General features: G+C 37.4%; 1 protein-coding gene across 1 annotated transcript in view; it reads left to right on the top strand.

Annotated features, from left to right (window-relative positions):
* Positions 1 to 18,761, top strand: part of sorcs3a (sortilin related VPS10 domain containing receptor 3a) — a gene marked incomplete at both ends in the record, with an annotated part of 376,847 nt that overhangs the window by 142,124 nt on the left and 215,962 nt on the right. The gene's annotated exons all lie outside the window — the stretch shown is intronic.

The raw sequence follows: 18,761 nt of genomic DNA on the forward strand, positions 1-18,761 counted from the left end.
AGACAGACAAAAGGATAGATGGATGGATGGATTGATATATAGACAGACAGACGAAAGGATGGATGGATGTATGGATGTATGGATAGATAAATAGACAGACATACAGAAGAAAGGATGGATAGATAGACAGACAGATGAAAGGATGGATATATGGATGGATAGTATACAGATATATAAAATTATGGATGGATGGAAAGATAGGCAGACAAAAGGATGGATGGATGGAGAGTAGACAGACACACAAAAGGATGCATGGATGGATAGACAGACAAAAGGATTAATGGATGGATGGATAGATAGACAGACAGACTAAAGGATGGATGGATGGATGGATTGATAGACAGATGAAAGGATTCATGGATGATGGATAGATAGATAGACAGACAAAATTATGGATGGATAGATAGATAGACAGACAAACAAAAGCATGGATGGATGTATGGATGGATTGATATATAGACAGACAGACAGACAAAAGGATGGATGGATGGATGGATGGATGGATTGATGGATAGATATATAGACAGACAGATGAAAGGATGGATGGATGGATAGATAGATAGACAAATGGATGGATGGATAGATAGACAAATGGATGGATGGATAGATAGACAGACAGACGAAAGGATGGATAGATGGATGGATAGTTGACAGACAGACAAATGGATGGATGGATAGATAGACAAACAGACGAAAGGATGGATAGATGGACCTTATATGCATTTATGAAGTTTGTAAGTTTGTGATACATTTCTTGCAAACAATACATTGTTTTGCACATTGCACCTTTGTATCTCTATTACTGAACAAACAAATTAGGTGAACCTACAGTATGTCATCAATTTCACTTTAAAATATTATTGAACTATTAAATAAGCAGCAATTGATTTTTATATAAGTTGACCTACATAAAATCAAATCAATGCAGAATAATAATAGCGATAATAAAAGTTTAAAGTATTGATACTTAAGTATATTGATTCAAAATCATAGGAAAATAATAGCTTTGCTATACTGTATTGATTTTGTTTCTCCTCTGGCAGTCTGCCTACAGTCCGATGCATAAGATGCATATTAAATCGACCTGGAAAACTCTAATCTGATTGGCTGGTATTATGCAACTTAGTATGGGCATAAAAGTCATATAAAGTCATGTGACCAGGGACGGGGTTGAGGAACAAATCACTGGATTTACCTTAGTTTATAGTTCTTAATGAGGCTAATCTCAGTAATTATTGATTATCTAATAAGGAACAATCTCAGCCCTTGATTATTAGTTCATCTTGTTTTAATATTAGTCACCATTAGCAGATTACAAGAGGACAATACGTCTGTTGTTATTCTGAGCTATTCCGAGATGTGTCTGAAGTCTGCGGTCTTTTGCTTCATATTTAATAGCGCTCCATTATGATCGCTGTTGATGAGGAGCTTAATATGATCACCGTCCGCTAATGCGCGCTGAACGTACAAAACAGGAAAATCCTCGGGGGGCTGGGCCAGTGCTAAGCACATTTCTGGTGGGGTTATAACCCCAGCATGCCCCGCCCTAGCACTGCCACTTTATGTGTCTGCAGTGTGTGCGCAACCACCCTATTGTGGTAAAAATCCATCCATGATTTGTGTGTGTGGGCTCAGAAAACCATCATACGGTGGCCCAGTAGTGCACAACACAACGAAATTTAAAAAGCATACATAAGTTCACAACACAACAAAATAAATCCACAACACAACGGAATGAAACCACAACACAACGAAATCAAGCCACAACACAAAGAAAAATCCACAACACAACGAAATCAAGCCACAACACAACGAAAAATCCACAACACAACGAAATAGCCACAACACAACGGAAATGCTCCCAACCACTCGGGGGCACTCGGAGCGCTGTAAAGTTGCCACTGTTCTATAGAGTTGGCAATCTTACAAAGAAATCAATACCACAATTAGTTTCAACAGTATGTAGGCTAACCATTGTTTATCTATATGAAATATTAATTTTAAATCACATCACCTACATGCATTATAGCTGCATATTTATGCTCGAGAATGCTTTGACCCGATACCACGGCGCTAAGGGAACGTCTGCCAATTCCACCAATTGGTTGAAATGTATAATTTGTATGAATTAAAATTACTTTTTAACATTTAAAAACAGACATGTTAAAATTCCACAGCTTGATTGTATTGGTAAAATTGACTTAATAATGCACAACACAACATTGGAATTTGAAAATTAAAAAAAAAAAAGTTAATTTAATTCATACAAATTATTTCAACTTGGTGGAATTGGCAGACGCTCCCTTAGCGCCGAGGCAGCGGGTCAAAGCGTTCTCGAGTATAAATATGCAGCTATTATGCACGTAAGTGATTTTTAATTGATATTTCATGTCGATATACAACTGCACACTTAAAACTGATCGTAGTGTTTAAATATTTGTAAGATTGGCGAATCTATATAGAACAATGCAAGGAAAACTAACTTTAGCGCACTCCGAGAGTCCCCTAGTGGTTGGGAGCATTTCCGTTGTGTTGTGGCTATTTCGTTGTGTTGTGGACTTTTCGTTGTGTTGTGGATTTTTCGTTGTGTTGTGGCTTGATTTCGTTGTGTTGTGGATTTTTCTTTGTGTTGCGGCTTGACTTCGTTGTGTTGTGTCTTGATTTCGTTGTGTTGTGGTTTCATTCCGTTGTGTTGTGGATTTATTTCGTTGTGTTGTGAACTTATGTATGCTTTTTAAATTTCGTTGTGTTGTGCACTACTGGGCCACCGTACCATCAGAAGTTTACACTGATATGGCTGTTAAACTTTCATGATGATGAAGAACTGCAATGTCTGCAATGATAATCAAAGCCAAAGAGACGTTTTCGTTTTTTGGCAGAGTATCGGATGCACGAGCTGTGAAGGCTCCGGCCTCTTCTGGAAAGCTGGGCGGGGAGCAGCAGCTCATTTGCATTTAAAGATACATGCACAAAAACAGCATGTTTTTCCTTCCACTCAAAAATGGCCATTTACAACATGGTGTAATAAATGATCTGTGGGGTATTTTGAGCAGAAACTTCACAGACACATTCAGGAGACACCTGACACTAAAAATGGGCATAATAGGTCCCCTTTAATAGTAGCTGAAGTGTTAAAGGATTAGTTCACTTTTAAATAAACTTTTGCTGATAATTGACTCTGCCCCATGTCATCCAAGATGTCCATGTCTTTCTTTCTGCAATCAAAAAGAAATTAAGGTTTTTGATGAAAACGTTCCAGGATTTTTCTCCATATAATGGACTTCAATGGGCTCCAAACGGTTCAAGGTCCAAATGACAGTTTCAGTACAGCTTCAAAGGGCTTTACACGATACCAGACGATGAATAAGGGTCTTATCTAGTGAAACGATCAGTTTATGCAAGACACCGAGTAGTATTTATGCTATTATTTTACTTCTTATCAGACGAACGTGATCATCTCTGAGCTCCGCCATAACTTTCGCTAAGTGAGCGTGGTCATAGATGTATTTGTAGATGCCTCATTAGCGCCTGCATGGATCAGTAGAATGAGGCATCTATGATCGATATACATATGACCACGCTCGTATTTTGACCTCACTTAGCGGAAGTTATGGTGGAGCTCAGAGATGATCACGTTCGTCTGATAAGAGGTAAAATAATAGCATAAATACTGTTCGGTTTCTCGAAGAAACTGATCGTTTCGCTAGATAAGACCCTTATTCATCGTCTGGTATCGTTTGGTATCGTTTAAAGCCCTTTTGAAGCTGTACTGAAACTGTCATTTGGACCTTGAACCGTTTGGAGCCCATTGAAGTCAATTATATGGAGAAAAATCCTGGAATGTTTTCATCAAAAACCTTAATTTCTTTTCGACTGCAGAAAGAAAGACATGGACATCCTGGATGACATGGGGGTGAGTAAATTATCAGCAAAAGTTTATTTAAAAGTGAACTAATCCTTTAATGTAGTACTACTCATTGGTCCTGCATTACTACCTGCAGTTACTTATTAGGTCACCGTAATTTGACAAGTAAGATATGTTCCTGGATCAACATATTTTGTTAATCCTGGAACAACATTCCTGTCCAAAAATTTAGTCCTAACCCTATCCCCACCACTAAACCTAACCCTACCCGTAACTTATCCCTAATATCAGAGGAAATGATAGGTGAATAACACTGATGTAGAAGCACCTAACCCTGATTGTAAGCCTAACGTTGCCCTTCAAATCTGATTGGATGATTGGAATGTTGTTCCAGGATCAACAAAGACGAAGTTGCACTTGGTGAAATCACATTCACCTTTGTCAGACCATTATTCTAACGTGTTACCCAACATTCTATTATTGTCCAGGTACATGTTATTTTATCCATTTCGGAACACCCCCTTATTTGCATGTAAAAATACAACAAACTGTTCTTGGTTGCTTTACATTTTGGTCAAGTCAGTCTTTTTCTGTTTAAGTAGCTTCTTGTTAGGAATAAGCTGCAATGTGGATCCGACCAAATCCCGTTATCCCATAACTCAAAGCTCTGGCTGCGAGAGACCAACAACCTCTGGCATTTTGACCTGTAAGTCAAGAAACTGCCCCAGGCCTTTGAACTGAACAGAGTGTGGTGTTGAATTTGAATTTGGGTAGAAAAAGACAGCACAAGGCATTTGTAATGTAACTTGCATGACCTTTTGTCCTTAACGTGTATTTTATTATGTACAAATTATACTTAATTGATCTTTTACAGACTCTAAAGTAAGGGTCACAACCCGTGGGGAGTTTATTTCTGCTTGCAGTGATAAAGGGAGTTTACATCCCTTCAACTGCAAAAAAATAAATAAAAAAATACTTTTAAATAAAACACTAGTGAATACTATTTCGGTTTTTATACTTCAACATTTCATGTTTAATTCAATGTGTTACTTGTTGTTTCTTTGTCATTTTCCTGAAGTTTACAAGCCATTTCTAAATAGGGCTGGAATTGACAGAAATTTCACTATTCGATTTCCATTCACAAGCTTTCGATTCAATTATGATTTCGATTCGCTTCGTTTCGATTCAATATCGATTGTGGATGTATATCAGATACAGTGCATGGCAAATTTTCTTGAGGAAAAAAAAATCTTAACTAATGCTGTAAACTATACATGGTAGTCAGTTGGTACATTACTAAAATTGAAGGTTAACATTAACTGATTTAAATACAAACATGAATTACAATCAAGGATTTTTACAGTATATATTAAACTTTATATTTGCATAATCATATTTCTACTCAAATTTGTGTTTTTTTTTATAAACGGTGGCAATCACAAAAACTTGACAGATTTATTCAAACATGGATTCATTTTGAAGAACTTGATAATGAATAGTAGGGCTGGGTGATAAAACGATAACGATATGTATCACGATAATCGATATCGATAATCGACACGTAATCGATATCAATAAAAAATGCGTTAAATAAAATGTTCGATATTCCTTCGTCGCCAAGTCAGCTCGCCAGTTTTTGGGATTTTATAAGTCTGACCGTAATCAGACCTATGTCGTCTGCAAATTATGCAAGACCGTCGTCCCCACCAAGACCATAACTTGTTTTACCACCTTAAGCCTTGTTTATACTTTCGTCTGTCTCCGCAATGCGAGCCTCCGATGACTGCATGCGAGCCTCGTCTGTTTGGGGACGTGTTTAAACTCGACACGCTCGCCGTTGTGCTATTTTTGAAATGACAGAGGCCGACTCAGAGTAATTGTTCTATAAACCATCAGGAAAAAGCGGTGAGAAGAAGAACACACGTGACAATATTTACTTTAAACTTTACCAAAACCACACTACAAAAGAATTTGTGTAAACCCATTATTACTTGTGACAGAATATAGGGATGGGAGAACATGTATACAACTAAATTAACAATCTCTTAAACATTTTCTAATTTCTCTAAACATTTGCAATTAGTTTCATTTTTATTAAACAAGGGCTTATTTCTGCTTTTGTTCGCTCATTTTGTAAATATAAGCAATTGTTTTAGACGTGCAAACTGGGTGCCGGTGTGATGAGATGTCAAGGAAGATTCGCCTCGGACTCGTGCATCTTCGGTGCAAGTTACAAAATTTCACGTGCAGTCGTGCACCAAGCTGTAATGGTAAAATAACTTAGTAAAAGTATTCGAGAGGGGTTCCACATGTTACAAAGTTCGTAGAATAAGGAGGAAGAAGACAGGGTCGGCGTGATTGGGACTCTATGGGTGTTTATTCAGAACTCTCAGATACAAACAAAATAAACTCGCGCTCACAGTGCTCTCAACAACTCAGTCCAATATAACTTTCTCAGCAATCTTTCTCCAGCTCTCCCTGATGGCAGCCAATCACAGCAGTGGGCGTTTTCACTGAAGTCTCACAGCAGACACACCCCTAGAAACAGAGCATTCAAGCCAGAGGGCTAATATCAGGATAGAAAAAATTACTTTTATTTCTAAATTATGATGTTTTATGATGTAAAAACCATGCTAGCAATATAAGTACACCTCAGGAAACATTATAAAATAAACTAAAAAATCCACGCCATGGGACCTTTAAGTGTTCATTGTGATTTTAGACTTATGTTTACATTTTAATTATTTGAGTGTTTTCCATGGTTGATAACCGAGGGGATTATAATCAGAGGAATGTTAAATTTAAAATAAAAATGTTTAAATGTAATATATTTTTCTCCTGGTCCTTATTTTAAATGAAAGGTCATAAAAATATCAATAATTGTCGATATCGACCGATATGAAACACTTATATTGTGAAACAGTTTTCAGCCATATCACCCAGCCCTAATGAATAGCCGATGTAATGTGGTGCATATCAAAATGCTCCTCTCTAGAGTTAATTTTTCTTGCTGACTAACAAGTGGTCTCTGAATCTGGTCTCTTTATAGACACTGAATGGTTTCTGAATGTGACATTACGTGACATATTGTTCACAAGCTGTTTTATTGACGTCTCTCCGCGGTTGAAACACTGATTGAGCGATTCCATGTGACATGATAAAGATTTCAGTGCGTTGTCCTCTATTTTTTAACTCACCTGGCAGTCATGGCCCAATGGTAAGAGAGTTGGGCTGATTGACCCAAAGGTTGCTGGTTCGATTCCAGTACCGGCAGGAACTGACTGACGTGTCCTTGAGCAAGGCACCAAACCCCCAAATGCAGAGGAAAAATTCTGAGTAAGGGTCACCATACTTGGCCTTCATGTGTACCTTTCACTTTCACTTTCAAAACATTCCTTAATGTTTATTTTGTGCTGTAACTGATATTAAAGCAGAGATGATACGTTCACGTGCGCTGCGGCTTCTCTTGAGCTGACCTGCGCTACTGTGATCTGTCTCGTTCCATTAAACAGCGACAAAACGGTATTTCTTTTTTAAAATGTCATAATAAAATGGACGTAATTTGAAATCTGAGACTTTGTATCTTATCAAACGTAACAAAGCACAATGATTATTGCGATTTATTGGATGGGAGGTTCTACAAAGTTAGGTTCATTCATCAACTGAAAACTAATCGATTCTTGGGATTTAAGAATCAATATCGGTTCACAAATATGAGAATTGAATATTTGAAATCGATATTTTTTACCCAGACCTACTAAATAGTGTTTTTTTGTGTACATGCCCGTCCCGACCTACTTTAGTTTTCTTGCTTCTTGTCTGCTCGCTTTTTTTTGCATTTGTATGAATTATTTTGGTCCCTGTGCTTTAGTATTTTGTTTTTAGAGCTCTCTGACCTTTGTGTTGTCAGTGTGAAGAGCTTTGCTTCAGCATTCATACTAGACATCCTTCCCTCTCTCTGAAACACCTTGCAAATGTACATCTGAAGGAGAACTGTGGTTTTTGCAATCTGTGCATCGTTGTTTTCCTCTTCTCCCCATCTCACCTCTCTCTATCTCTCCCCTGAAAGATGCGTCTCATTTCTTGAGGTCACCTACAGAGTATGAGGGTAAAGAAGGGAACGTCCTCACCGATTGCGGGCCGTCTATAAATGTAAATGCTTGAGTTCTATTATTTATCCACTCTCTATCCCTTTCCATTCCTCCCTTCTCTGCGTCTGTCGGGAAACCCCTGCACCGCTTTCATCTCTTTCTCTCTCTCTCTCAGTCTATTTTTTCTCGAACACAATTCTCCTCAACACCTGCAGATATCCACCATGCTCCCTTAATGTGGCAATTCTCCAAAGTCATTTTCAATTATGCTTCAATGAGCTCTGTTATTAGAGCAGAGATGCTGCCGCTGACAGTCTGCCTGAGGCCTGAATTGTGTGAGCGTGTGTGTGATTGTCTCTGCTGTGTGTCTGAGAGGAAATTGAAAGGTGTATACTTGTGCCAGATTGAAAGCGTCTTTGTGTGTGTGAGGATATATACGTTTGTCTTTGTCGCAGTTTTGTGAGGAAATTGCTTAAGGCGGCGCCTTGCTAGCCAACTCGATTTTGGATGAGGGTTTCACACCTACCGAACTGTTTTTGGGTGACAGACTAAACGACCGCCTATGACATTTCTCTCTGATCCACTGTCACGGTTTGCCAAAATAAGCGCAGGGGAACCAATTGTAATAGACTGAATTAGACTCAATTTGTGGAGTAACTTCACCGTGTGTGTATTTCTTTCTTTTGAGACTTGCACACAGAAAGTATTTGTGCAGTTTCAGTGAGGAAGTTACATCTATCTATCTATCTATCTATCTATCTATCTATCTATCTATCTATCTATCTATCTATCTATCTATCTATCTATCTATCTATCTATCTATCTATCTATCTATCTATCTATCTATCTATCTATCTATCTATCTATCTATCTATCTATCTATCTATCTATCTATCTATCTATCTATCTATCTATCTATCTATCTATCTATCTATCGTCGCTGTCCGATGAAAAACACGTATGTCCGTTTTGCCGATTTTGAGATTTTTCGACGGCTTGAATGTCCAGGTTCATTTCCGTATACAGTATGCTTCACATATCTAAATGGCCAATGAAAAGCTGTGAAATCATGTCATCTGATTTTCACGTATATCCATTTGGTGTCAAAGCTGTCAATCACGCCGCGTATCTCCCGCCCTGTGGAAGCATCTCGCCGGTCTCGTGAAGTTGTTTCATCGAAGCTCAGCACTGGATAGCCGAAAGTACGACATTGAAGCTCTCCACAGTTTAGTTCTAATCTAGTTCTTCACAGATTAGTTTGCTTGCTAGTATGTAAATAAACTCGGTCTCATTGATAAGATTCAGCCTTTTTTTTCTTAGTCAAACTGATCAAATGATAGCCATTAATGCTACTGTCATGATTGTCACTAGAACATGCCTCACTCATACTGCTATCACCGCTTGCCAGAGGCTGAGAATGTCCAGCACGTATTCCTCTGTCAATATGAAACGCGACTTGGCCATTCTAATTAATGATCGGAAGAACGTGTATCGACCACCGTTACTGTAAAATATGCACGTATGTCCATTTAAACTCAATTTTGGTCAAATGTGGATTATATGATTACACTGGCAAGAATATGGTTACATGTAAAGATGCCGTACCAAGTATGACAACGCTACATTCAACTGCTTTTGAAATACGGTGTTTTTTTCACTTCCTGAAAAGTAAGCGTTTTGGACATACGTGAGTTTCATCGGGCAGCGACGCTATCTATCTATCTATCTATCTATCTATCTATCTATCTATCTATCTATCTATCTATCTATCTATCTATCTATCTATCTATCTATCTATCTATCTATCTATCTATCTATCTATCTATCTATCTATCTATCTATCTATCTATCTATCTATCTATCTATCTATCTATCTATCTATCTATCTATCTATCTATCTATCTATCTATCTATCTATCTATCTATCTATCTATCTATCTAATGTCTATAAGATGTTGTTTTTGTTAATTCTAATATCATTTTTCAGTGTTATTTTACTATTATGGTACTTATTAATATTTTTAATTAGTGTATATTTTTCTATTAAAATTTTTTAATTGAACTTTAAATTAACTTAAAGGTGAATTATGTGGGATTTTTGCAGTAAAATATCCAGAAACCACTAGGCCAGTGTTATATATTTTGTTCAGTTGAGTACTTAGAATATCCCAAATGTTTCCAACTATTTGTAAATCGTGAGAAATTGCTATTTTAACCAAGGAACCGGGACGTGTGAGCTATGCATTTGAGGGAGTCGCCTGTCGATTGCGTCATATCTGCGTCACCCTCGGTTTAAGGTTTTATTCAGTGAAACACTACTCTCACTGCAGTGTGAACAAGTGTTATAGCAGCCGCCGAGCGAACGTCATAACTTCCTTTTCAACACACTCAGATATATCTAATACGATAAACAGAGTTGCGTTACATCATACTCATGACTGGAAAAGAGGAAGTGGCGCCGGCAACCGTGTCATAATAAAAGTCCCACCGGCGACTATGCCATAAAAACAGTCCCGCTCTTCAATCGCTCCTGCGGCCTTGCTCAGCTCCACAACACTCGGTCCTGCTCTGCTTCAGACTACAGTAATGTTAATATTGGGACTACAGTAAACCACATGTCCCAAGACTATTTTTTATAGTTTTATTTTTAGTTAACAGTAAGAACAATGATTAGGTAAGATGATTTACATTTAACGAATCCATTTTTATTCCAATACAATTACTAACGTTTGTAAAGTGATAATAGGTCAAAGTATTGGTGTGAATGTATATTTTTAGCATTAAACTTTAGCATGAGCAAAATCTCTCTTCCTACTGAGATAAGCTTGCTGATAAAATCCAGATTATGAAAATTTTATTTGCTGCCTTTTCCTTGGACACCTTGGTAGCAAACACATCCGTCATGTCTCCGCCCTCCTCATCTCGGCTTAACAGAATGGATTTTCATAGTCATCATAAAACTTTCAGTAATGCATCTGGGTGTGAAGTCAAGTCTGGTTGAGCTCTCTGATGGAATTGTAGTGATGCAACAATAGGATTTAAAAAATGAACAAGTGTGTTAGTCCAGTGCAAGTATTCCATCCTGACAGCATGATGCTAACAGTCATTCCCAAAGTTTTCAGAAAAACATGCACAAATTACTAGTGAGATAATAACTGGAAGGATCTATACAGTGAGGCTCAAGAGTGTTCAGGAGGCTTTAGTCTTTATAACACAACATGTTCTAGCTCTCAGACGTGTCAGCAAAACTTCCTGTTTTGTTTCCCATCACTGTTATCCTCCTTTAATATTGTTCTGCCCCGGTGGCATCCTCAGAAAACAGCAGCCTATATTTTTAACCTGATTTTTGAACAAACTATAGGGTTTAAGAGTGGCACACACTTTACTAGGATGTTCCTTGTGGTTTCTAGTGAGTCTCTAGGTGGTTGTTCTGGATGGTTTCTGGGTAGTTTGTTCAACAAAGTTTAATAGCCGAAGATAATACATTGATAATAATCAGAAATGTTTCTTGAGCATATTAGAATGATTTCTGAAGGATCATGTGACACTGAAGACTGGAGTAGTGATGCTGAAAATTACAGGAATAGATTACAATTTAAAATATATGTTTAAATGTAAAATAAAAATATTTTAAATTGTAATAATATTTCACATAATTATGTAGTGTCTGAGACAAATCAGACACACAATTATTTGTTATATTTAACAAATAGGACCCTATCATACACCCAGCGCAATGCACGGCAGGTGCGACGCAAGTGTTTTTTGCTAGTTTCAGCCTGACGTAGTTATCATTTTTACGTCCAGCGCCACATTGTTTAAATAGCAAATGCACTCACGCCCATCTGTTCGCCCATGGGTGTGTTGGTCTAAAAACAAGGTGTGTTCAGGCGCTTTGTTGGAGCATTGCTATTTTGAGGCAACTGAAAACGACTGCGCCATTGACCAACAAAAACCTGGTCTAAAGTCAATAGCGCAGTATTTTTTGTGTTATTGAAAGGCTGTGTTAGTAATATGCGTCTATAGGCGGGTGCACAACGCGGGTACACTCTGCTTATTACACACACAGGGATGCGCAGCAGCACACAAACATTTTTAAATATTAAAAATAAAAGGATTCCTCTCTGGATAATCGTTCAGTCTTTCCGCTCGCAAATTCTGCCATGTAAATAGCGAATCCCCCATGGTGCAAGCAGAACTGGCTTTTAAAGGGAATGGGAGATGTGACTCTGATTGGTTTATTGCACGTTACGCCCAAAACACACCCATGACTCATTAAGAGACTAGGTACAACCCTTTTGGACCGTTTTCTTTCGTGGTTAAACTAACAAAAGTGGATTCGGAAACGCCCTATGTGCACCTGCGCCATGCACTTCAAACCATGTGGTCAGATAGGAAAAATACACTCTAAAAACGTTTACTATGATTTACTCAATTTTTTTGGTGAAACATTTTTACACTAATAAAATTGAGTACATTTTAAAGCAGTGTAATCAATTACATACACTGTATGAGCTGAGCAAATGCAAGTAAAAAAATGTATGAGATCTGAGTAACTACATTTGGCACATTAACAAATAAAATTGAGTAGAAAAAATGGAAATAAAAACATTTAAAAACCAATATTTATGATTAATATTAACTGTTTTTATTCATAGTAATATTAACTCTTATAGTATAACTTTAATATTAACTTTAATTTCCTCTAAACCTTTGTAAAATACTCCACACAACCACACTTATACATGACATTGGCCTTTATTGTCGATGAGTACAGCAATACAGCATATATTACAGTTTTGACATGTATACAATTGGCAACATTTAAACTCATGTAACAAACATTTTAGAAGTAAAAATTAAACATTTAAAAGTAATTCAAGTGTATCAACCTGTCTGTTATCCCATTTCCACCGTATCAGCGCTGTTTCTCGAGCCTGAAATGGACTCGCGGTCTGCGGGTGGACTTTGAACTTCAGAACGCCTTCCTGCGTTTCACTCGTAGCTCAAAGATGCTGCAACGCGCCTGACTCCATAACCTGCCAATAAACAAACAGTGCACAGTTTTAAGAACATTTTATCATTCAAATTAATTATATTCATTATCTTAAGGAATAAAGTCGTGTGTTTGGCTTCAAAGACAGATGCCACACCCGTTTAGGTCACTCACATTGCGTCCTTGTATGTTGTTTTGCATTAAATACAATTGTTTTAAGCACAGTAAAGATTTTATAGATAAAATAAAACGCACAAACCTGAATTTCACTGAGGAAATGTTCCAATTCTGCGACGCCAAGAAGAACGAACTGCTCTGGAGACTGAAGAGAATTCAAACAGCAGCGCTCACTCAACCATCGAGCCGTCGTCACGTCAAGGGGCGGGGGAGGGGTGCAGTGTTATAATCGAGTAAAGTTACTCAATTTCTTCAGTGTGTGTTAAAGATTAATAATCTTTATTTGAATTAAGTAATATTTGTGGTTCTTGAAACAGATCGATTTAATTCTCCTTTCTCAAATATTTTGATGGAAATTTCACAAATATATTAAGTATATTTTAAATAAATAATTGATTATTCGAACACTAAATTATTTTAGTGAAAAAAACTTAAATATAACTGTAAATTTGAGACTAAATTAACTGTTGGATTTTTAGTCAATTATTTTGGTATGTTCAACTCAAAACATCAAGTAAATGATATTTAGAGATTTTATTAAGTTAATAAAGTTAACTATTACTGTGATATTTACAAAGCCACTGAATTATGTTTTAGAGTGTTGCCCATAATCTTTAAAACCCACTCTGAGGTCCATGAACCATACCCAGAAAGAGCAACTAGTACATAAAAGGCTTATAAGACTGGCCATAGGAAAGACACACAAAGCCCATAATACAGACTTTTCTGCATTAATTTATACAAACTGTTCAATAAATGAACATGCATATCCCCAGGTATCTACAAGTATATTTTGTCTCTTGTTTTGTATTTTGTTCTGTGCATGCCTTATGATGAATTTATTAGATAATATACCCTTTTCCTACTCATGTATCCCATTTCCCTCATACATTCTTTTAGAATGATTTTGCCTATGTATCAATCCTGGAATGAATGTGCTATTAATCAAGATAATATCATTCTTGGTATCTACGAATGTGTATTTTGATGACCTACATGTCCGTGTACAACCCCAAATCAGAAAAAGTTGGGACAGTATGGAAAACGCAAAAAAAAGAAGAGATTTCTAAATTTACTTTGACTTGTATTTCATTGCAGACAATATGAACAAAAAATATTTCATGTTTTGTCTGGTCAACTTCATGTCATTTGTAAATATGCATCCTTTCCTGTCATTCAGACCTGCAACACATTTCAAAAAAAGTTGGGACAGGAGCAATTTAGGGCTAGTAATGAGGTACAATGGTTAAATAATGATGTGATTTGAAACAGGTGATGTCAACAGGTGATTGTAATTATGATTTGGTAAAAAAGCAGCATCCAAGAAAGGTCTAATCCTTGAGGAGCAAAGATGGGCCGAGGATCGCCAGTTTGCCAGCAAATACGTGAGAAAATTATTGAAATGTTTAAAAACAATGTTCCTCAAAGAAAGATAGGAAGAGATTTGGAAATTTCACATTCAACAGTGCATAACATAATTAAAAGATTCAAGGAATCTGGAGGAATTTCAGTGCGTAAAGGAAAAGTGCGCAAGCCTAAGCTGAACAACCGTGATCTCCGATCCCTCAGGCGACACTGCATCAAGAATCGTCATTCATCTATAAGCGATATCACCACATGGGCTCAGGACTACTTTGGCAAACCTTTGTCAAGTACCACAATACGTAGTTACATCCACAAATGCCAGTTAAAACTGTACTGTGCCAAAAGGAAGCCCTATGTTAACAGTGTCCAGAAGCGCCGTCGACTTCTCTGGGCTTGGAGGCATCTGGGATGGACCATCACACAGTGGAAACGTGTACTGTGGTCAGATGAATCAGTATTGCAGGTATTTTTTGGGAGGAATGGACGCCGTGTGCTCCGGACCAAAGAAGAAAAGGATCATCCAGACTGTTACCAGCAACAAGTTCAAAAGCCAGGGTCTGTCATGGTATGGGGTTGTGTCAGTGCCCTTGGCAAAGGTAACTTGCACTTCTGTGAAGGCACCATTAATGCTGAAAAGTACATAGAGATTTTGGAGCATAATATGCTGCCTTCAAGAAGACATCTTTTCCAGGGACGTCCATGCATATTTCAACAAGACAATGCAAAACTACATTCTGCACACATTACAAAGTCCTGGCTGCGGAGGAAGAGGGTACGGGTACTTGACTGGCCTGCCTGCAGTCCCGACCTGTCTCCAATAGAGAATGTGTGGTGCATTTTGAAGCGCAAAATGCGACAACGAAGACCCCATACTGTTGCCCACCTTAAGACTTGTTTGCAGGAAAAATGGGACAAAATTACACCCGAAACACTTCTTCACTTGGTGTCTTCAGTCCCTAAACGTCTTTTAAGTGTTGTGAAAAGGAATGGCAACATTACAAAGTGGTTAATGCTTTACTGTCCCAACTTTTTTTGAAATGTGTTGCAGGTCTGAATGACAGGAAAGGATGCATATTTACAAATTACATGAAGTTGACCAGACAAAACATGAAATATTTTTTGTTCATATTGTCTGCAATGAAATACAAGTCAAAGGCAATTTAGAAATCACTTCTTTTTTTTTTATTTGCGTTTTCCATACTGTCCCAACTTTTTCTGATTTGGGGTTGTATATTATATGTTGATACCAATGCAACATATCAGCATTACAAGAATCTTTAATAGTTTCTGCATCAACACCCATATAACCCCTTTGTTAACAAACATGCTTAAAACATACTTTCACTTTTCCATTTCCTGTATGTGTTTGTTTAGATTAATTATGTGTTTGTGATTTAGTTAATACAATACATATGAATTCCCTGGTTCTGATTCTGCCTGCAACTTAATGTCACTTGAACGATTCCTGATCTTGCTACACGCTACACGCTGTGACCACGCAAAAACATCCTTTCTGAGAATGGATAGACTATCAATACTGAGTGTTCGCTGGACGAACTGATTAATTCATTGTAATATTAATTCAGCTACATCGAGTTAATCCAATCAACTGATGCAAATATTTATAATTAGTTATGATTAATTATGAATATTTCCCCTTTGAGCTAATTTGCTACAATTCTTTCAAAAACATAAAAAAATCTAGCTGAGGACTTATATTTTAGACAGATATTTCCAGCTGGATGTCTCTGAGCAACAGAGTCAATGGTGTTTAGTTACTGAATTAATCACCATTTTTTTTACATATTGGTTGTGTTTTGGTGATTGTTAAGGACTGTATAATTTGACTGGTCTTTGGAAGGTTGTGACCACCAGGGGGCATCGATTAGAATGCATACAAAATGTTCCGATCAGATGTTTATTGGAATAAAGATTCAAAGTATATGTGTGTGGTTCTGAAATAAAGATACAGACATAAATCAGTACAAATATACACTCAAGATAAATAACAAAGAATTATTACATGCCTAACAGGTATATAATAAACAAACACAATCAAAATTGTGTTATAGTTTTGTTATACGTATATGACTTGAATACAGTGTTACAATAAATGATTATTACTAAGAAAATACAAACTTAGAATGCATCAGTACATGATATCTCTATTCAAAGATTACTTACTTTACTGCACTTAATTGCAGCGATATACATAATGCCAGATTCAGCTGAACATATAATAATTATAGACTGCAGAGTTACTCCTTGAATTAAACAACGTTACACATCGTGCAGGAACAGAAATTATTTAAATTAAGGCACATAAGGTTTGCAGAGCAACACTTCCAGTAATAAACATCGTTCTCAACAATTAAACACAAAAGTGGTGCGATGCTCCGCCATTTTACCGTATGACAATGAGCAGCAACATGCCGCGACATTACTGAGGTAAAAGTGAGGTAAAATTAACAACAAACTTCAGTATACTTACTGGTAGTTGCACGCACACAATACTAGAAACTTGTAAATAAGTACAGCGAAACTTTATTATATTATTTATGAATAGGGCTCGGGCGTATGACGTCATTACTTTGCGTGGCGGCCATGTTGATGGCCTCATTTGCTGCTACTCGGACTACTGCGCACTGTTTATAGACGTGCTCCCTCTCAGTCGTGTGTCTTAATTTGGCGTTATTATTGGAAACCATGGTAAACCGTTGCTGCATTGTGGGGTGTAACACTAGATCACATAATCGCCATGGGAAAAAGTTCGAAAATGGATTAACTGAGTCGTCGGCTCGCTTGGATCGCGCTTGTAAGACAAACTGTTACCTGGGGTTATGGTGTTGGCTGATCGCGGCTTTGACATAAAGGAGTGTGGGACTTATGTGTGCCGAGGTAAAGATCCCTGCTTTCACAAAAGAACGCTGTCAGCTGATGCAAGAGATGTGGGGAGCCCAAGAAAAAATGCCCACCTCCGAATTCACGTGGAAAGGGTGATTGTAACCGTCCGCAACAAGTACACTATTTTGTCAGATAAAGTACCGATTCACATGGTGTTGCCAAGCAAGGACGAAGACATGACATTCTTCTATAAGATTGTGTATGTATGTTGTGCCTGACAAACATGAGCCCTAGCGTTGAAATATAATAAATGTGCATTAAATACAGCCATAAGTGTCTGTTGCATCCATACCCACAATCTTCAAAATAAATATACTTAAATCAATATAATGTGCAAAAGCAAGAAGTGTCACACAATCGCAATAACCGTATAATGTGCAAAAGCAAGAAGTGTCACACAATCAGATATTTTTCAGTGTTTATTTGCAAGTAGTGCAACCTGAGAACACAGAACGGTGCAGAATGCTTCAAGGTAAAAGGTTAACGTTACATAGGCTTCATGGTCTGCAGCTCCTGAACCCATCCATTTGTGAACTGCAAATTTCATATGAATCCAAACCGTTAATAGTTCCAATTTTGTCCATATACCGGTCCCTGGCTTCCCTATTTAACGTATCCCGGTAAATTCCACATCCTTTTCGGGATTTTAACATAGTTTTTCTTTCTCCCAACTCTGCTTCTCCTCGTTCGATTTGCTGTATGTTTACATTCGCGAGGCCATCAACATGGCCGCCACGTCCCAGAATGCAACGCAGCGCCCGAGCCCTATTAACACTGCACAGTCTTTTAACGTAAGCAATCTCTTCCAAGTGTCTCGAAACTGAAACTAAAGATGATCTGCCTCCGCGAGCCGCAGAGCGCAGTGACACTTCTGATTGGCTGATTCTCAAACAGTCAGTTTTATCTGCCTGAAAAGGAGTCGTCCTTCATCACAGGTTGAATGAATTATTTAATAATTGGTAATACAATGCTATATCAGAAATAAAATAACATTACAATGTCCAGAAATCAATTTCAATAGTACATTGAAAACTCACGTTTAATGTTTCATTCTTACATCTACTATGTCTATAATACAATATATTGTTATTCCCGAGATTCTTCATGTTAGTGAACAACTATAGAGATCTGCAAATAGATTTTGAATTCCCTACTGGTCTGGTGATAGATAGGTTTCCCAAAGATGTTCATCAATGGCATTTTGTTTTGGGATTTCACCTGAAATAATTGAATCTCCACAATGGCATTAAGTGATAGATTGACGTGCTCATCAGTTGCCAGTCACTTTGACAGTGACAAGCATTGTTAGACCGCTGAGGCAGACCAGACTAAAAATGTAACTTTTATACCTTTTTGTCATCCT

Source organism: Gobio gobio (genome assembly GCF_949357685.1).
Source record: "Gobio gobio genome assembly, chromosome: 3".
NCBI lineage: Eukaryota > Metazoa > Chordata > Actinopteri > Cypriniformes > Gobionidae > Gobio > Gobio gobio.